Here is a 21,680-nt window from a genome sequence, read left to right as displayed (position 1 = left end):
TTAGGGGTGATTCTGGTGCACACCCAAAAAACACCATGCGAATTGAAGTAAGACCAATCAAAGCTTATTCGTCTTCTTTCTATGCATATGGAAGCGAAAAGACGGTGTTTTGTTATTTTGGTCTCGTTACATACACTTTGCGATTTCAGGGTCAATGTGCATTTACACCAAAGAAAACGACTTGAAATAAGCGACATCCAAGATTCTTCTTTCTTTGTAGATGGAACCCAAAACAACCTGTTTTGCTTTGTTTAGGCTAATTACACTTTGCTTTGCTACTTGAAGATGAATGAACACAGAAGGAAAAAATAAAGCTTATTTCTCCTCTTTCTATTGAGATGGAACCACAACACCTATGCTTAATTTGGGCTGATAAGAAACATTTCACTTTGTGATTTTTGGGTGAATGTGCATTCTAACCCCAAAAACAGCAATTTGAAATACGCCCAATCAGAGCTTTCTCTTCTTTTTATGCAGATGGAACGCAAAACGCCTTTGTGATTTGGTTAGGGGTGATTCTGGTGCACACCCAAAAAACACCATGCGAATTGAAATAAGACCAATCAAAGCTTATTCGTCTTCTTTCTATGCATATGGAAGCGAAAAGACGGTGTTTTGTTATTTTGGTCTCGTTACATACACTTTGCAATTTCAGGGTCAACGTGCATTTACACCAAAGAAAACGACTTGAAATAAGCGACATCCAAGATTCTTTTTCTATGTAGATGGAACCCAAAAGAACCTGTTTTGCTTTGTTCAGGCGTATTACACTTCGCTTTGCTATTTGTGGATGAATGAACACCGAAGGAAAAAATAAAGCTTATTCGTCCTCTTTCTATTGAGATGGAACCACAACACCTATGCTTACTTTGGGCTGATAAGAAACATTTCACTTTGTGATTTTTGGGTGAATGTGCATCTAACCCTAAAAACAGCAATTTGAAATACGCCCAATCAGAGCTTTCTCTTCTTTCTTTTTATGCAGATGGAACGCAAAACGCCTTTTTGATTTGGTTAGGGGTGATTCTGGTGCACACCCAAAAAACACCATGCGAATTGAAATAAGACCAATCAAAGCTTATTCGTCTTCTTTCTATGCATATGGAAGCGAAAAGATGGTGTTTTGTTATTTTGGTCTAGTTACCAACACTTTGCGATTTCAGGGTCAATGTGCATTTACACCAAAGAAAACGACTTGAAATAAGCGACATCCAAGATTCTTCTTTCTATGTAGATGGAACCCAAAACAACCTGTTTTGCTTTGTTTAGGCTAATGACCCTTTGGTTTGCTACTTGAAGATGAATTAACACCGAAGGAAAAAATAAAGCTTATTCGTCCTCTTTCTATTGAGATGGAACCACAACACCGATGCTTAATTTGGGCTTATAAGAAACATTTCACTTTGTGATTTTTGGGTGAATGTGCCTTCTAACCCCAAAAACAGCAATTTGAAATATGGTTTCCATCTACATAAAAAGATGATGATAACGCTCTGCTTGGGCTTATTTAAAATTGGTGGATTTGGGGTTGGACTGCACATTCAACCAAAAGTAGGAGTGAAATGTTTGTTTTCAGCCCAAATCAAGCATAGGTGTTTTGGTTCCATCTCAATAGAAAGAGGACATATAAGCTTGGGTTGTTCTTCCGGTGTTCATTCATCCACAAATAGCAAAGCGAAGTGTAATAGGCTTAAACAAGGCAAAACAGGTTGATTTGGTTTCCATCTGCATACAAAGAAGAATCCTGAATTACGCTTATTTCAAGTCGTCTTCTTTGGTGTTAATGCTCATAGACGCAGAAATCGCATAGTGTATGTAATGAGACCAAAATAACAAAACAACGTCTTTTCGCTTCCATATGCGTAGAAAGAAGACGAATAAGCTTTGATTGTGCTTATTTCAATTCGCATCGTGTTTTTTGGGTGCGCACCAGAATCACTCCTAACAGAAGCAAAATGGTGTCTTGGTTTCCATCTACATAAAAAGATGATGATAACGCTCTGCTTGGGCTTATTTAAAATTGGTGGTTTTGGGGTTGGACTGCACATTCAACCAAAAGTAGCAGAGTGAAATGTTTGTTTTCAGCCCAAATCAAGCATAGGTGTTTTGGTTCCATCTCAATAGAAAGAGGACATATAAGCTTGGATTGTTCTTTCGCTGTTCGTTCACCCACACATAGCAAAGTGTAATAAGCTTAAACAAGGCAAAACAGGTTGATTTGGGTTCCATCTACATAGAAAGCAGAACCTTGAATTGCGCTTATTTCAAGTCGTTCTTTGGTGTTAATGCACATAGAACCAGAAATCGCATAGTGTATGTAACGAGACCAAAATAACAAAACAACGTCTTTTCGCTTCCATATGCGTAGAAAGAAGACGAATAAGCTTTGATTGGGCTTATTTCAATTCGCAACCTGTTTTTGGGGTGCGCACCAGAATCACTCCTAACAGAAGCAAAACGGTGTTTTGGTTTCCATCTACATAAAAAGATGATAGTAACGCTCTGTTTGGGCTTATTTAAAATTGGTGGTTTTGGGGTTGGAATGCACATTCAACCAAAAGTAGCAGAGTGAAATGTTTGTTTTCAGCCCAAATGAAGCATAGGTGTTTTGGTTCCATCTCAATAGAAAGAGGACATATAAGCTTGGATTGTTCTTTCGGTGTTCGTTCACCCACACATAGCAAAGTGTAATAAGCTTAAACAAAGCAAAAGAGGTTGATTTGGGTTCCATCTACATAGAAAGAAGAACCTTGAATTGCGCTAATTTCTATGGTGTTAATGCTCATAGACGCAGAAATCGCATAGTGTATGTAATGAGACCAAAATAACAAAACACCTTCTAATCGCTTCAATATGCGCAGAAAGAAGATGAATAAGCTTTGATTGGGCTTATTTCAATTCGCATGGTGTTTTTTGGGTGCGCACCAGAATCACTCCTAACAAAAGCAAAACGGTGTTTTGGTTTCCATCTACATAAAAAGATGATAATAACGCTCTGATTGGGCTTATTTAAGATTTGTGTTTTGGGGGTTAGAATGCACATTCACCGAAAAATCGCACAGTGAAATCTTTATCAGCCCAAATCTAGCATAGGTGTTTTGGTTCCCTCAGTAGAAAGAGGACATATAAGCTTGGATTGTTCTTTCAGTGTTGGTTCACCCACATAGCAAAGTGTAATAAGCTTAAACAAAGGAAAACAGGTTGATTTTGGTTCCATCTCAATAGAAAGAGGACATCTACATAAAAAGATGATAGTAACGCTCTGTTTGGGCTTATGCATGCACACTTCTTCACACATGCACACGAAAGCTCATACCAAGAACTAACTTAATTGGTCTTTAAGGTGCTACTGGAAGAAATTTTTTTTTGTTTTGTTTTGACTATGGCAGACCAACACGGCTACCTATCTGTAACACACACATACTGTAGTGGAAACACGGAAGACCATTGTAAATTCAAGGAGTTAGATGACATGTCTCTTTCGCTTTTACATCCGCGGTTTAAGGTTTGCTAAAACATGATAGTATAATTTGTTTTTCACACACCTGTGTCAGGAGTTTTCTGGGTCCCCTGTGTTCTGATTGGCTACTCGGGAGGATACCCAGTTGCAGTGAATTGGGTTGGAGACTCTCAGCTGCTCTGCATTAGTTGCACCCGGTGTCCCAGGCTGATCATGAGTGATGCCTGCTAACCAGGTGCAATCAATCAAATCAAAGTTGTCTATAAAAGCTGTAGGCTGAAGGGGCTCAGTGAGCTTCTTCACAAATGGAGGTACCATATGCTGTGAGACTGTCGGCCAGGGGTCTCTCTCGCTGCTCTACCAGGAGCTCCAGGCAGCTGAAGGGGAGATTGTTTGCGACTCCTCTCTAGTATGCTATAATTTGTGTTTTATATGCCTGCTGCTATCTGTTAACCTTATGCAAATAAAGCATTGCTTATTCTTCATCCACTCGCGTGCTTATTGGCTCCAAATCCAGAAATAACCCTGCCCTTGGCAGAACATATACAGTGCTTTTTTTCTGGGGGGGGGGGACGCAGGGGAATGCATACTCCTAAAACATTTTGTGAATGTACTTTTGTCCATTTACTGTATTTATTTTTCCCGGTTTGAACTATAAAATGGTGATTTTCTTGAGGACGAGGCGGGGGGCAGGGCTGCCCCCTGGGGAGAGCGGGGTCGAGAGAGAGTGGGTGGGAGAAAGAGAGAGGGCCAGCCTGGCTTGGCACGCCTCTGCTGGCCCAACGTCGCACAGCCTCTTCCGCCCGTTTCCCTCCCCTTCCTGTGCTCATGCCTCTCCTCCCGTGGCACCTCCTTCCGGTAATCCTACCCTCGCCCAACATGGCGGCAGCACAGCCTCTTCCGCCCGTTTCCCTCCCCTTCCTGTGCTCATGCCTCTCCTCCGGTGACACCTTCTTCCGGTAATCCTACCCTCGCCCAATATGGCGGCAGCACAGCCTCTTCCGCCCTTCCGAGCTAGGAGTGCAGAAAAAGGTGAAACTGCCATGAAAAGGAGAGGAGGAGTGAGAGTGAGTGAGTGAGTGAGTGAGATAGGGAGCATCCTAGAAGAGATGGAAGGGGAACCCAAGGGTCATCTAGTCCAACCCTCTGCAAAGAAGCTCAGAGCTACAATTCCCAGGTCTTCTTTGGGAATTCTATGGGAAGTAAGAGTTTCTACATTCATGAGCATTCACTTAGAGTGCGCTCATGTTTTTACCTTTTATTGAAAGCGGCCACAAGTGACTTGGGTGGAGTATAAATAATAAAATTATATTGCTCCTGCTGCTGTTCTTCTCTTAGCCTAACTCAAATCCAACCCAATACCAAACCTTAACCCTAATGCTCACCCTAACTCAAATCTCATCCTCACTCTAACCCTAACCTTAACCCAAACCTAAGCCTCAGTCTAAACCTAAGCCTAATTTAACCCTAACCCTAAGTAATAAAATTATATTTCTCCTGCTGCTGTTCTTCTCTTACCGCAACTCAACCCCAACTCTAACTCTAACTCCTAATCCTAATCCAACTCAAACCCAACTCTCACTGTAACTCTAACCTTTACCCAAACCTAATCCTAAACACTTTGCTTCTTTTTGTGGTGTTTTGTGTTATTGCTTCATTTCGTAGGTCATGAGACTTTCTTTGCTTCTTGTGGTGTTGGTTCATTTAGCAGTTTTTTAATTGGCTTTTGTGTTTCTTTTGGTATTGCATCATCTTCATAGGTTGTTTGGATTTCTGATTAATTTGCTTTGGATTTCTGGTAGCTCTGCTTCTTTATGATTTGTTTCTGTGTTTCTGGTGTTTTGGCTTGGTTATGTCATAAAATTGAAGAAATACCACCAGAAGCACAAAAACCAAGAAATATTCCCAAAATGAGGCAAAACCAGGAGACATGAAAACCAAGCCAAATCAATGGAAAAGAAACAATCTCACCCCAAACCGCAGAACCATTCAAAGTCAAAGAAGCAAAACAATTAAATGCAAAAAACAAGCAAAACCACCCCAAATTAAACAAATCAGCAGAAAACAAAAAAGAAGCAGTAAAGCCACCAATTACAAAGCAATGCCACAAGAAACTGGAAACCAGTTTTTAAAAAGCAAAACCAGAAACTCAACAAGCATGCAATTTATGGGAGTCCAAAAGCACTTCAAGCAACAGAAATTAACCAACATAGCATACTAGTTTTCACTTAGTCTTGGGTTTCTGGTGAATGTGCTTTGTTTGCAGCTGGCTTCATTTGTTTTCCATTGGTTTAGCTTGTTTTTTGGACTTTTGCTTTATTGCTTCTTTTGAGAAGTTTTCTTGTTTTTGCATTCTGGTGGTAATACTTTTGAATGCTTTGGGGGTTTCTGGTGAATCTGCTTTGTTTGGGATTGGTTGGCTTCTTTGTCAGTTTCCATTGATGTTGCTTTTACATGGTTCTTCTGCTTCTTTTCAGTAGGTTTTTGTGTTTTTAGTGGTTGACTTCATTGTTGGAATGGTCATTAGACATTTCTGGTGGTTTTGCTTCATTTCTGGTGGTTTTCCTTTTTTTCTTGGGTTTATCAGATCTCATACAAATTAATATTCTCAAAGGTGCAAAACCCAAAAAACCTAGAAATGAAGCAAACTCACCATAAATCCAGCACCCAATCTGTTATGTACTAACCTTGGATCCTAGAATGCAACAACTGATTGGTCTTTTCCTGCAGGCCAATCAGGCTCCAAGAGGGAAGCAGAGTTAGCCAGTCAGACGGGACTCATTCTGTAAATAATGTATATAAAAGCCTGAGGTTGGGGGGGGGCAATAAAGAGCATGAAATACATACAAGACTCTGAGTATATTTCACAATCGTAATTTATATAAAAGAATCCATGAAACGAAAACCACCCCAAAAGAAACAAATTCAACATAATCCCAAAAATGAACCAGAAACAACAGAAACAAACCACATCCACCAAAGATGAGAAAACCAATTGAATAGAACCACAAGAAACCCACGCAGTAAACATCTCAGGGAAAAGCGAAATCACCCCCACACCATGCAAAACTAAGGTTTAACTGGCTTTGGGGTTTCTGCGAAATTTACTTTCCCCCTCTTGTTGGGGGTTTCTGGTGGTATTTCTTCTGCTTCTCACATTTCTGCTTCTTTTCAATTGGTTTTGGGATTCTGGTGAATTTGGTAATGATTTGATTGAAGTCTCTGTCTGGCAATTTTCCTTTTTCATGAATTCCTTCCTTGTTGGGTTTCTGGTATCTCACTTTTGGTTTTCCCATTTCTCTTAGTTTTGCTACGTTTCAGGTAGTTTGCTTACTTTTTGGAATTATGCAGTCTCATAAAAATGGAGCAATATCATTAGAAGCTTAAAAAGCATGAAAAAAACCCCAGGCACTAACCCTAACCCTGAACATCCACCTACGTATCCCCTGCCCTAACCCTAACCCTGATATTCTGGTCATCCATCTTGGGGATAACAATCTGGTGAGGTAAATTCAGTTGAGATCACTAAATATCTCCATCAGCTGTGCTTCCTCATCCCTGAGCTTATCATAGTTTGGTTTGGAATGTTGTAGAGGTGCTTATGGAGTGGGGGCAGCCTTCCTAAGAAGGTGGATGGGCAAGACATAAAGCTAATCATTCTACAACGACGTTTGTGTTTGAAAATGTGGCTGCTTATATCCCTCATGGCAGAATTATGTTCTGTGCCCCACAGTTGTATAGACCTGGTGGTATGCATCTTTCTGATTTGGGTTCTGACATGATTCTTAAGGATCTGCAAAGAGCTCTGTTTGAGCACTTGTGTGTTTGTGGGTGGAGGTGAACAAGCACACCTGCCCAGACTTAATTTGATTTGGTTACATTGGTCGAATCTGACTAGTTTTGCCGATCCTCAAGTTGTTATATTTAATAAATACAACCTATTTATCCACTTTTGGTTGTCTTGACTCTTCCTCCTGATGTGCTAGGAACCTTATGACCCCTGTCAGTTACTTGGTTTGTTGGGCAAAATGCTACAAAAATGCTACAATGTCTGGCAAATGCTACAAAACTTTTGCCAGACTTTGGCACCAGTTTGGAGTGAATCGGACAATGTTGGGTTTTGGATATTAATTATGAACCCCGGTTTGATGTATCAATTACTCTGTTTATGGGGTGTTACAAAATGTGGGGGTTTTGCTGCAAAACTTTTGCCAAACATCAGTTTTGATGGGATCCCAGATTTGGGGGTTTGTAGTTAAATGAAGCATTCTTTCAGTGCTTCTCGGGAAATGTGCAGTTTCCGTCAGATCAAACTAATACTACTGGATAAAATTATATGATTGTTGATTATCAGACAGTTCTCCCATTTATCAAGGAAAACGTCTGTTATGGGTGGCTTTTGCTTGGTGTGTGTGACTGTTGACAGACAGATTTGAAAAGGAACACAGCTTCCTCTGTCTCACAGTGACTTACTGGCCTTTTTGATTATGCAGTCGGCTCGCAATACACTTCCAGCTGGATTCCGAGGACAGGAAATGATTCTGCTAAAGGCTTTCTGTGATATACCGTATTTTTTGCTCTATAAGACTCACTTTTTCCCTCCTAAAAAGTAAGGGGAAATGTGTGTGCGTCTTATGGAGCGAATGTAGGCTGCGCAACTGTCAGCAGCTATCACAGAAGCTGGAACAGCAATAGGGATTGCTGCTTTCACTGCGCAGTGATCCCTCTTGCTGTTTTGGCTTCTGAAATTCAGAATATTTTTTTTTCTTGTTTTCCTCCTCCAAAAACTAGGTGCGTCTTGTGGTCTGGTGCGTCTTATAGAGCGAAAAATACGGTAATTTCAGTTGATTTGTTTTAATGGTCACATAAAGGTACTTTCTTTGGTTATAAAATGATGTTGTGAGTCTTATATCTGAGCAGTCAATAAACTCCCTCCCCCACAGAAACACTTGTCTTACTTCTTCTTCTTCTTGGCATCCATACTTACATGTTTGTATAAAGAAAGACTAACCCCACCCCGAACCCCACCTCCAGCTTTCATCTTATTATTCTAGTGACTAGTTACAGATAGGTAGCCGTGTTGGTCTGCCATAGTCAAAACAAAAAAAAAGAAAATTTTTCCTTCCAGTAGCACCTTAAAGACCAACTAAGTTAGTTCTTGGTATGAGCTTTCGTGTGCATGCAGGTATCTGAAGAAGTGTGCATGCACACGAAAGCTCATACCAAGAACTAACTTAGTTGGTCTTTAAGGTGCTACTGGAAGGGAAAAATTTTTTTTGTTCTAGTGACTAGTCAGTGTTCATAGCAACACTTGCTTTTGTTACTAGACAAACTGCCCTGAAAGACAGTTACTATGAACTACATGTGTCGTCTTGATTGTTGTTGCTAGTTTCTGCAAAACACTTCTTTATCTTTCAACAAGAAATAAATGAATAGGAGGCTGCTCTAAGGAAGAAGTGTGATTGCATCTGGAATATCAGACTCTCTGTATTTTTATTTATTTACTTGATTTAGGGGTGGCCGCTTCACCCCCTGGCTAAGCCCATGTCCCCAACTAACTGAGCTTCTTGGGATCATCCTGCCATGCTGTGAGCTACTACATTATCCTGCAGTTTACAGAACCTTCCTTAGAGAATAAAAAACTGAGGCAAATTTCCAGTCTAAACAGGCTACACAAAAAGAAACAGCAGCGGTTCTTTATGTATGACTTGTGCTTGAGCGCCTGATATCTCAGAAAATCAACATCAGTGTTAGGGTGGGTGGGTCAGGGCATTTCCAAAATGTTATGATAGATGGAGCCATGGATGTGGCCAAGGGGGGGCCAAATAAATAAAAATAAATAAAAATACATAGCTAACTGAGGTTCTGACCCCCTAACAAAAGGCCTGCCCCCACTAACAAAAATCCTGGCTACGCCCATGGATTAAGCCAACTACAGTAACTCTGGTTTTGTCCCCACCCAGAAGTGTAGCATGTGTGGGCCATGGGGGCACAAATTTGTGGCAGGGGGCACAAACAGGTGCCCCCACAGCAGGCTCCCTCATTGGTGCCTGGCTCCACGTGAAAAGGAGCTGACCTAAGCTGCTGTGCTTCTGCTGGCCACAGCTCTGTCCTTAGGTTAGGCCTGTCCTGGGGAAGAGAGCAGGAGGGTGGGTGGCCGCAGTGCACCTCACTCCCAGTCACAGCAGCAGCTCCGCCTCCGGGTCACGTCTGACCTGGCACACTCAAGCTTCCCTGCCCCTCTCCTCCCCTGGACATGTGGGGAATGCCCCTTCCCCCTCGTTGAGTTCTGCAAAGGCAGCCCTGAGACTGAGGAGGAAAGAGCTCACTGCTCATGCCAACCCTAGAGAGGATGTAAGAAAGAAGCAGGCTGTTGGAGGACAGCCGAGAAACAAGTGAGCTTGGTGGAGCAGTGCCCCAGTCCCCCTTAAGGACAAGCCTCCACTGACAGGAAGCAAGAAGGAATTTTAAATGGTGAAAGACAGGAGTGCCTGGCGTGCTCTGATCCATGGGGTCACGAAGAGTCGTACACGACTAAACGACTAAACAACACAATATTGGCATGGGAACTACAATAGCTCAATGTTGCAATTTGTCTACCCTACTTAATATTTACCATTAAGGAAAGTATAAAGTCACGGAGTAAATCCTTTTCAGCTTGTTGATAGATTCACAAACAAGCACGAGTTCACAGCCATTTGCACAGAGCATATATTCCCCTCCAGTTCCCTCCGCTTTCTCCTCCTCCTCAAGAGTCCTGCCCCATGTTGAGTTTCCTGAGCATGAACAGAAAGCTCCTGTCTTGGGACTCTTTTGGACTCTTGGCACCCTTCCCAGGAAAAGGGGATGAGAAGCCAAGCGGGGTCGAGAAGCCTTGCGGTTCAGCATGTTCAAGATGTGTTACAACCGAATGAGATAAGAGTCAGTTCTCAGGCTTGCTTTGACAGAGCCTATTCATTAGCTTTTTGAAGCCTTCTCGTACTGATAAAAGTAACATTTTGCCTATGCATCTTGTGAGAAAGCAGAGAAAAACTTTAGCTGTGGATTTTTGGAAGAGAGAAAGGGAATTTTGGACAGGCCTAGGTGAGGTCACCTGTCCTCACCTCCTGGACAGGCCTAGGTGGGGTCACCTGTCCTCATCTCCTTCAGGTCAACCAGGACAACCTCACAATGATCCTGTGTTATGTCAGGGGGCTCAGGGAGAAAGTCTCCTTTGGTAACTTGCAAAGCAGCTTTTTCACACAGAAGGTCCCATTACACCAACAAATGGTTGTTGTATTGTATTGTGCTGCAAAAATGTGTAGAGGCCACAGTACAGAACAGGACACAGCTACATCTAGCAGAATGTCTGGCAGAGGTTTTGCCTTTGCAAAGTGTTTTTGGAATATGAGGAATGGCAATATAATGCTATTCAGTATCTGTCAGTGGGACCATGCATATTTATTCCAATTCTGCTTCCTTCCCCACTGCCTTTCATCCCTTTATTGGCCCTTACTCCTCCTGCACTGATAAGGAATGGCACAAATAGGCCAAGAGCATTGCCTGTGTAACTGCTACCTGTTATTACTGCAATCCTATAAGGACTTGAGAGCAGGCCCTGGTCAACTGACGCCTTATTCACACTGTGGCAATAAACTTACATCTGGGCTATAGCATTTCAGACTGCATCCTGCACCATACAAATAAATATTCTTCCATAGGAAACTAGCAGGTGAGGGATGAACTAGAACCCTTCTCCCTGACATGTTAGATTTTCTGGGTTTTTTTGCACACACCAAGCCTCCAGACTGCCTCCAAACTGTCAATGTTTTGCAGGAGGAATTATTCAAGTGCACACCAGAATTCTAGGTCTGCACAATTAAAGCAGGTTAAAGCTCTCTTTTGCCCTTGTCCAACAAATCCACTTAAAAAACAACAGACTTTTTTTGGTTTGAAAAGTGATGAAGAAATGCAATGATATGTGTGGGATGAACAAATGATTTTGTGGAAACACCACGCAACCAAATCAAGATGAATGATAATTGTCATAGAAGTGGCTCAGAAATAAATCAGAACGAGTGTTCAATAAAGACTGAACGTAAGCTACCACGTAAACTTCCTGCAACTAAATATGGATGAATGCCAAATAAGCAGGTCAAGTAGAGGAGCCCTCAAATAAAGGATTGGGCTATAAATGTGGGCAGTGCCAGTGGAACCAGGAAATTCTACCTAAATCTCTAAATTCTTACACAGAAACCTTAGCCATTGCCTTCCTTGTCTGTGATTTCCATAATTAACGTACAGGGGGGGAACTTCCGGGACGCCGCGGTCACAGACAAGGAGCGCGAGGCTGCTCTCCGGAGGGGTCTCGAACAACTTGGAGGTCCAGAGGGGTCACGAAGGCTCCGTGAACCCTGAAACCTCAGGAGGATTATTCTGAGGGGCAAACTCCCAGCGAAGCTGTGTATGCTCGCCTGTGTTATTGTCGTTTAACAGGGCTGGAGCCGCAGCGTGAAAGGGAAGCAATAGACCCCATGTTGTGAAGCCTCAGGCTCCGTGTGAAAAGCGGCGGATCTCCAACAACAGCCGAAAAGCTGGGAAACTGCTACCAAGGATTGCGCAGAAAACATCAAAAAAACAACGAAAAATATTCAAGTTAAAGCCAAAGGAAATTTAACGGAAGAACCCAGCTTAAAAGAAATATGTGGTGAAAGGAGAAGGAATCTACTGCTGGCGGTAAGAATAAAATGGAGTATAGCGACAGGCTGGGAGTGGAAAAGCATGAAGGCAAGAAAGTAGCCGCTAAGTGGGTGTGAAGGAAAGACCTCAGACATTAAGTAGAAAGAGTCGGAGGCAAAGTAACAGCGAAATCTCTTAATGGACTAGAAAGAAGGGAAAGAAATTCCTTTGTTGCATCGAGGTCGGAGATTACTATAGCAACGAACGGTGGGGGGTTTATAGTCGGTTCGTCGTCTTTCTTTGTTTGCAACTTCCTGGAGCGCAGCACTTAAGAACAGAACGCAACGCTTTATTTTAAGTTCTGGTGTTAAACATATTTGAATTAAGGATAGAGACCGGCACATACTTAACTTAATAAAAGGTTGGGAAAACTTGAGTGACAACAGAAGGACTGGAGAAGTGAAGAAGCCTCTGAGGAGACTGAGGAGAAAAAGGGAGCTGTTTGGGAATATTTGCTTCGTCATCCTCCTCCCTCTGCTTCATCTCCATTTTCCCGTCTTAAAGAGACACACTCCAATTAACAGTATACCCCCCCATAAGACTTTAAAGAATTAATCACGTGTCTTCATATATGCACCAGGCAAAATTCTTAGAACCTGGACGTTGAAGCGTTTCCACATCGCCCCTTTCAATACCTTACTAAGCTACCTTCTGTAGTACTTGAGAGACGTTGGTATTGTCATTCACATACCTTGGGCTTCTAATTTGATTTTTTCTATTTGTATTTTGCCTTCTCTTATTGGTTACGATATTCCTGTTGGTGGGGGGACGGGCTATACCTTGTTGAAGAAATATAAGGAAAGCTGGCAGTAACGGGAGAAACTGAGAAAGCTAACAATCTGTGTGGGTGAACCAAAGAAGGAAGAATATAAAATATACAAAATATACAAAATGAAAAAGGGGGTGGGAACGCCGGCTGAAAGAAGGCCATCTAGACAAGAAGAGGGGAAGGAGGGGAAAGAAATTAAAGACTATGATAGTTTGATGGCCGAAATAAGAAAAGAATTTAAAAATAATGAACATTATATAGAGAAAAAACTATTAGAAGTACAAGACACTCTAGACAAGAAATTGGAAAGGGTGGTGGGTGAACTGACAGGAAAAGTTAAAGATATATCAGCAAAAACTAAGGTACTTGAGGATTCAATGAAAAGGGTGCAAAAAGATACGAAAGACAGTAAGACAGGTGGACAGGATTAGAATAGAAATTAAAGAGATAGGAAAGATACAGGAAGAACTGCTGGACAACATGGCTATGACACAGATGAGACAAAGTCAGTCTAATCTGAAATTTAGAGGAATACCGGAGAATCTAAATGAAGACATTAGATCTATAATGGTCAAAGAGTTAGCAATCTGGTTAGATAAGAAGGAAGAAGAGATAAATTACTCTTTAGCAAATATTTTTCGGATAAGATCTAAATCGACTAAAGTTAAAGGGAAAAAATTGCCAGGGGATGTGATAGCCATGTTCAACTCGCTGGACATAAGAAATGAAATATTGAAACAGAACTACAGCAAAAGGTTATATATTGAAGGAAACTCAATTATTATATTTAAAGAGATTCCTTCGAGATTTCTTAGAAGGAGAGATGCTTATAAAAAATTAGCTAGTCAGTTGAAGAAAAACGGGGTCCTATATAGATGGGAGTTTCCGGAAGGCATTTCATTCTATTTCAAGGAAAAAAGATTCAAACTGTCAACCACCTCAGAACTGGAAAAATTTGAAAGGAGATACGAGAAGGATTTCGGAAAGATAGTGGGAGGGGGAGGAGACGGAGGAGCGGCAGGGGGAGGGGACGAGGGGGAGGGGTTGGAAGAAGAAGAAAGAGGGGTAAACTTAACAGAAGAAAGAGAAGTAGAGAAAGAAGACAAGGAAAAGTAGTTTGCACACAGATTTTGACAATTTATAAACACTTTATAATAGATGGCTTTAAAAATTCTGACTTGGAACGTGAATGGACTGAACAATAAAAATAAAAGGAATCAGATTGCTCACACGCTATTGAAAAAGAACCTTGACCTAATCTGTCTACAAGAGACTCATGTAATAAATAAACACAGGAGAATCTTGAGTAATAAGAGGTTAGGGATGGATTTTGTGACTGCCGATAAGGTTAAGAAAAGAGGTGTGGTATTATATATAAAAGAAAAATTTGATCCTGAGTTATTGTATAAAGATGATCAAGGGAGAGTGATTGTAGTACAGATGGTGTTTCAAGGAGAAAAAATAATCGTGGTTGGAATATATGCACCTAATGATAAAAATTCAGCTTTTTTCCTCGAATTAGGTAATAAGTTAATGGAATGGATGGATCACAAAATGATATTAATGGGTGATTTCAATGGTGTGGTTTCACCGAAATTGGACAAGTCAACAAAAAAGGAAGAGACTACGGAAGGGAAACTACCCCGATCCTTTTTTGAGCTAGTTAACAATATAGGATTAATTGACGCCTGGAGATTCAAAAACCCTACTACAAAACAGTATACGTTCTTCTCAAACCCCAAGCAGAGCTGGGGGAGAATAGATAGTATTTGGATATCGAAGGAATTGACGCAGAATTTAAGCAAATGCGAAATTCTAGCACAAACTATTTCTGATCACAATCCGGTATCTATGGAGATAAAAGGCAAAGATACTAGAATAGGTAGATGGAGAATGAATGAATTTTTATTCAACGATCAAAGAATAGTAACTAAAGCTAAGGAAACAATTGAAGAGTACTTCAAATGGAATTTAAATGGGGAAACAGCTCTAGAGGTAGTGTGGGATGCAGGAAAGGCAGTCATGAGAGGCTTCCTGATCCAGAAAAACAGTCAATTAAGAAAAGAAAAAGAGAAAAAGAAAGAGCAAATTCTAACTCAGATTATGGAAAATGAAAGAAAATTAACTATAAATCCCGGTGATGAGAACGTAAAACAAAACATAAAGATATTACAAGCCAAATTTTCAGTAATAATTAACCAGGAAATTGAATGGAAAATAAAAATGATGAAACAGAAAAATTTCGAATCAGCCAATAGGATAGGGAAATACTTGGCATGGCAAATAAGAGAAAGAAGGAAACAAAACATGATTAGTAAGATAAAGGATGGAGAAAGGATTGTAGAAGAACCAAAAGAAATAAAAAGGACTTTCCAGAAGTACTACAAAGAACTATACAAAAGAGGAAAAGAAACAGATCATGAAATAGACTGCTTTATGCAAGAACATCAGATGCCACAGATCTTAAAAGAAGAAAAAGAGTTACTAGACCAGACTATTACACAAGAAGAGATAAAAAGGGCTATAAAAAGGATGAAAATTGGAAAAGCGCTGGGGCCGGATGGCTTATCGGCTAAGTATTATAAGACATTAAGCGATCAAATATCCCCAATTCTATGCGAAGTGATGAATGGTATCTTAAAAGAGGGGAGGATCCCGAACACCTGGAAGGAAGCATATATTACTTTAATTCCTAAAAAAGAGGTCGATATGTTGGAGCTGAAGAATTATAGACCAATTTCGTTACTAAACAACGATTATAAGTTGTTCGCAGACGTAATGGCAGAAAGATTAAAAAAGGTATTTGTCAGAGCTACCCTAGGTCCCAGCTCACAAAGGACCAACGCTGCTTCGTTGTTAAGTATAAAAGTCTTTATTGAAGTTCAGTTTCACTTCCAGAGCCGCAGCGCGCAGCCCCACGTCTAAAGTGTCAGACCACTGATGCTCCGTCTGAGTCTCCTCCCCCTTGACACCAATTTAAGATTCTAGCCTTGCTCCACCTTCTCCGCTGCTCCTTCCTCCTCTGGGTCTGCCTGCCCGCCGGGGTTCCGCCCTTTCTAGCCTCTTCTCCCGCTGATTCCCCTGAGCCTTCTCCCTCCCTCCGGCGGGCTTTAGGAGCTGGTTCCCCATCCGGGTCTCCTGCTGTTCCGCGCGCCTGCACATTTGAACTTGGCGCGCGCGCCCAGCCAGCAGCTTTCCTCCTGACCGTTCCACTGCTGCTGTCACTGCTTCCCCCTTCGGGGGGGCTAGCTGCAACTGACCTCCCCTCCGTTGGAGGCGTGGTCAGCCCTGACTCCCTCTCTGGAGGAGACACTGCCCCTGACACATGTGACTCTTCCCCCCCACTACCCTTCTGGGAATCTTCTGATTCGCTGGAGAAGCTCATGGAATCTCTCGGGCCACTGTCATACTCCCCTACGCTGCCCTCGGATTCTTCCCCTTCGCTCTCCCAATCCTCTCTCCCTAGTGCTCCTGCTCCTGATTCCCTGACAGTATTAAATAATAGAATTCATAAAGATCAAACGGGCTTCCTTCCAGGGAGACAATTGAGGGACAATGTAAGAAATGTGATAAGTATTATTGAATATCTGGATATGAGAATAGATAAGCAGGCCGCCCTGGTATTTATAGATGCCGAAAAGGCATTTGATAATGTTTCATGGGGGTTCATGAGGAAAAGCTTGGAAATGATGGGGATGGGAGAAAAATTTAGAAAAGGTATCGAAGCAATCTATCATGAACAAAAGGCAAAACTCATAATAAATAATACTATGTCAGAATCTTTTGATATATTTAAAGGGACTAGGCAAGGTTGTCCTCTGTCTCCTTTATTATTTATAATAGTATTGGAAATATTCAATAAGAGATTAAGGGAAACAACAGAGATTAAAGGAGTCAGAGTAGGAAAGAAGGAACACAAAATAAAAGCTTTTGCCGATGATATTGTATTAACACTGGAAGACCCAAAACACAGTGTAAAAGAAGCTTTAAAAAAATTTGAAGAGTTTGGTGCAGTGTCAGGACTTAAGATCAATAAGAACAAAACTAAAATGTTGGTTAAAAATTTGACAAAGGAAGAAATGTTAGATTTAGAGCAAAGGACGGGACTTATGACAGCTAAGAAAGTGAAATACCTTGGAGTGTGGATTACGGTAAAGAACATTAATCTCTATAAAGATAATTATGAGGTCACTTGGAGGAATATTAAGAAAGATCTTGAAATCTGGGGGAGAATGAGGCTATCCTTCTTGGGGAGGATAGCAGTGGTGAAAATGAATGTTCTCCCCAGAATGCTGTTTTTATTTCAAACTATACCCGTACTCAAAGGTTTAAGACAATGTAAAGAATGGCAGAGAGCCCTGGGGAAGTATGTTTGGCAGGGAAAAAGACCACGAATAAAAATGAAAATATTGGTTGATAGAAAGGAAAGAGGGGGCTTTGCTCTACCGGATTTGAGCATATATTATGAAGCGGCATGTCTACTATGGTTAAGAGATTGGATTAGACTGGAAAATAGAGATATATTGGATCTGGAGGGCTTCGATAATAGGTACGGGTGGCACTCGTACCTATGGTACGAAAAGGTGAAGGTGCACAAGGGCTTTCTAAATCACATTTTCAGCGGACCAATATTTCAGGTATGGGAGAGAAATAAAAACTTATTGGAAAGGAAGACCCCCTGGTGGATCTCACCAATAGAGGTGTTAACTATCAAGAAATCTAATATGGAAGAGAAAAATGCCACCTATGAAGATCTCATAAGTAAAACAGAACAAGGTATTAAACTTAGACCATATGAAGAAATAAAAGACTCACTTACTGGTTGGTTGCAATACCACCAGGTGAATGATTTGCTAAAAGAAGACAAAAAGAAGGCAGGTTTTGAGGATAAAAAATCTAAGTTTAATGTGGAGGTTGTTGAAGGCAAGAGTAAAATACTGTCTAAAATATATGATATACTACTCGAGTGGTATACAAAAGACGAGGAGGTGAAGGAGGCAATGACCAAATGGGCGATAGATTTCGGGTATAATATTGAATTTGAAAGATGGCTGGAATTATGGAATAAAAATATAAAGTTTACAGCGTGTACAGCACTGAGGGAAAACGTATGGAAAATGATATATAGGTGGTACCATACACCGGTGAAATTGGCCAAAATGTATAGATTAAAGAACAAAAGTTGTTGGAAATGTGGTGAGGCGGAGGGCGATCTCTATCATCTATGGTGGTCATGCAATAAAGTGAAAGGTTTTTGGGAACTAATATATAATGAGCTTAAAAAAATTCTTAAATATACATTTCCCAAAAGACCCGAAGCCTTTTTGTTAGGAATTCTGGGTAAAGAAATCAAAAAAGAAGATAAGATAATATTTCTCTATGCCACCACAGCCGCAAGAATTATGTTGGCTCAAAACTGGAAAACGGAAGTTATACCTAATATAAATGAATGGCAGCTTAAAATGGTAAATTATGCAGAGCTTGCCAGGATAACAGCAAGAATACGAGATCAAGATGAACAGGAATTTCATAAAAACTGGAACAAATATTGGAAATATATTGGAAATAATTTGTAGATGATATTAGCGGGGATGGAGTAACGCTAACAGCAGCTAATATATAAGTTTAAAAACAAAGTACATGATTATAGAATTTTTATTTGATACTTACCAAAAGGGTAGAGGGGAGTCCAAAGGTTTTTTGTTTGTTTGTTTAGGGAAGGGATATAATAAACTATGTAAATGAAAGATATGTACATATATTGTAAGATTTATTAGCATGTTTATTTGTGTACCTTACATTTATAAGAATCTGTTTATTTACAAAAATTTGAATAAAAATGTATTGAGAAAAAAAAATTAACGTACAGGGGACTTTACAGTGTTTTGCAGTCCCTTTAATATAGCTTTTGCATGTGTCACACACATCAAACTTAAACCAAGATGTTTCCTTGGTATTCATTCTGCTTGTGCCAGCTCTCTTCCTGCACAGGAAGGAAAAAAGCAGGGAGCCCCACTCTGACTTGAATGTTCATTTACCTCAACAGCTGCAGGTACTTGAACCACACTTTCTGCAGCGTCCATAGCCTCTCATACAATGGAAGAAATTAGCTGAGAAACAAACCAGGATTGAATGCATGCTAAATGTTTGTTAATTGTCATATTTCCTGTTATGTACTGAAGTTCTCACCCTGGGCCAGCAGGGGGATACTGTAGATAGTTATGCAAATGAAGGATCAAAAAGTGACGTTCAGTGATTAGATAGTTTTGTATGCAAATGAAGGATCAAAAAGTGACGTTCAGTGATTGGATAGTTTTAGAAAATGGCAACAGTTACATTGTTCTGGAGCTCTATATAAGCAGGCTGACTGAGCTCCTCAGCTTAGTTCTGTTCCAGCTTATAAAATAAAGAGCTGCTTTGGAGAAATCGCTGTGTCATCTGCTATGTCAACCCACAACTTAACATTTCCATTTTGCAGCGTGCTATCAATGCACCATCCATCTGCAGTCACCCCTTTAATTACACGCTGCTCCAAAGGCCTCTCAAATGGCAAAGATCTTCTTGTTCACGGTGACCATCACTCTGCTTTTTGTTCTGACAAAACATAAAAGAGTTGTTTCCTCCCTCGCCCTGCTGTGCCCAGTTCCTTATGCTAATTTATAAAGAGCCAAGTCAACTGTTTGTTTTAATGAAGGTTGAGGACCAAAAAGGGGTGAGGAGGCAATAAAGAATAGAAGTTTTATCACTGCACAAGCTAGGAAGCATGAGTCTCTTATCATAAGCACAGGCTGGGGAAAGAGGAGGGCCCAGTTTCCAGTAACAAACCTTGTTCTGCAGGAGGCTTTTACTACTTGATAGCATGTTCTTGCAATGCCTACAACTTGAGGCCTAGTTCTCACTGGGGTGCTGGGCCTGTTTCTGGGCTCCTGGCCTCAGACTGCAGGCAGAATCTCATGACTGAATCCTCCATCTTGTTAACACCACTTCCCTCTATGTCAAAAACCAGCATGCCGGGGAGAAAAGTTCTTTTCTAAGCTTCTTCCCAACATTCTAATTTTCTGGGTCACCTCGGAGTCCTGCATCCAACAGCCTAGTGCTGACAGAAAGTTCTCTGATTCCTAGTGTATTTGTTGACATTTTACAAACTGATAAAAACCTGGGTTGTGCCTCGAGACAGAGCAGTAAATGGTGCTATAGGGGGCCCACCACGTAATACCACCAATTAATAATGTGGCGGATCCACTCCTCTAACTGCCCACTATAAAATGTAGTGCACCCACCTCACGGCACACCAATTCCACAAATTTCTACAATTTACCACAGATTATGTGGTAACAGATTATGCGGGGGGACTTGTGTGAGGGAAAACGCAATGATTTAGAGTCTGTATCAGGGACTGGGCAGAGGAGGAATGGTGGAGACAGTATAGATTTACAACAGTGGTTTGTGGGAGGTCACAGCTCAGAGGCAGATGAGGGAGAAAGTTGGAAAATACTGTAACACCATTATCCAAGAGGCTGGGTTCTATAGCCTCTCACTGTTAAGATTGAAATTAATAATTATTATTATAATTAAGAAATGATGGTATGAAACTTTCCCTTGTCTTTATACATTCCTGGACAACCAGCTGGGAGCCGCTGACAGCATCATGACACTCAGGCAGGAGTTGAACAAACAAACAAGAAAAGTTTATTGAACAAAATAGGTTTATGAAACAAAGTGGGTCAGGAAATGTGTTCTTTCAGGTAGAAGTTAACTTGTTTACTCTAACTTTAAGATGTCTTGGGCTTAAACGCAATACTATAGCCACAGACTCTAGTCTGACTCTGCTGTCCATCACAGGTGCCTGCCCTTCCCCCAAGGTAAAAAGTACCAAGATGGGTAAAGTTATTGTAGCACCTAAGGAAGAAAACCCCACAAGCATTTCTTCCCCGGCCTGACGGTGAAATCATCAGCATCAAATAACGGACAATGTGTTGTCCCCTGGTGACACTCCTCAGCATCAGCCTGAAACAGCTGCTTTGTGGTCATCCCTACTTGAACTGGGGTTTCCTTTATTACATCCAGAATTTATTACATCCAGAATTTCAGCATGCATCTGCCAAAGCCAAAAGGGAGCCAGTGTTTTCTTGATTGGATCCATTCTGTTTACACAGTCAGACATTGTAGGCTACAAATGCATGGATTTTGCCTCCCCATATAGCTGGACTTGAATCACAGCCAGAAATATAGTGCCAGCAGAGATGAGTGAGAGAGAAAGGAGTGGGGGGGGCGGATAGCAGTTCAGTTAAGAGGTAATAAAGATTGAAGCCTCAATAGAATGGAGAGTGGCAATTAGACTAACATGTGTCCAGGAATTCACTTGTAAATGATTGCATGGCAGTCTTGTTTAACCCACCTAGCTCCTCTGATGCACCATGGTTAAGATATATTCATGCCAAGTAGAGTCATCTTTAAAAGAATTGCAGGACTCTGAAGCAACTGAACTTAGCATTTGGCTATGGACACAGCAAGGACTTTGAAGCAAAGAACCTGCTCTGAGCTCAGAGAGAGAGAGGAGACTACTCGTAACATCTGTAAAGTGTGTGTATATAATGACGTATGTTGGAGTTGGCCTAGTAAATACAACTCTGCTGAATGGCTGTTTCGTGTGGTGAGCTTAATTGCCTGACTGAGCTTCTATGGCACCCAACATCCAACAGACCATTCTCATATGCCTATTTGTTGAGTAAA

Source organism: Podarcis filfolensis (assembly GCF_964270895.1).
Source record: "Podarcis filfolensis genome assembly, chromosome: 12".
NCBI classification, from domain to species: Eukaryota; Metazoa; Chordata; class Lepidosauria; order Squamata; family Lacertidae; genus Podarcis; species Podarcis filfolensis.
The sequence above is the reverse complement of the archived record's forward strand: the minus strand, read 5'-3'. Positions refer to the sequence as shown.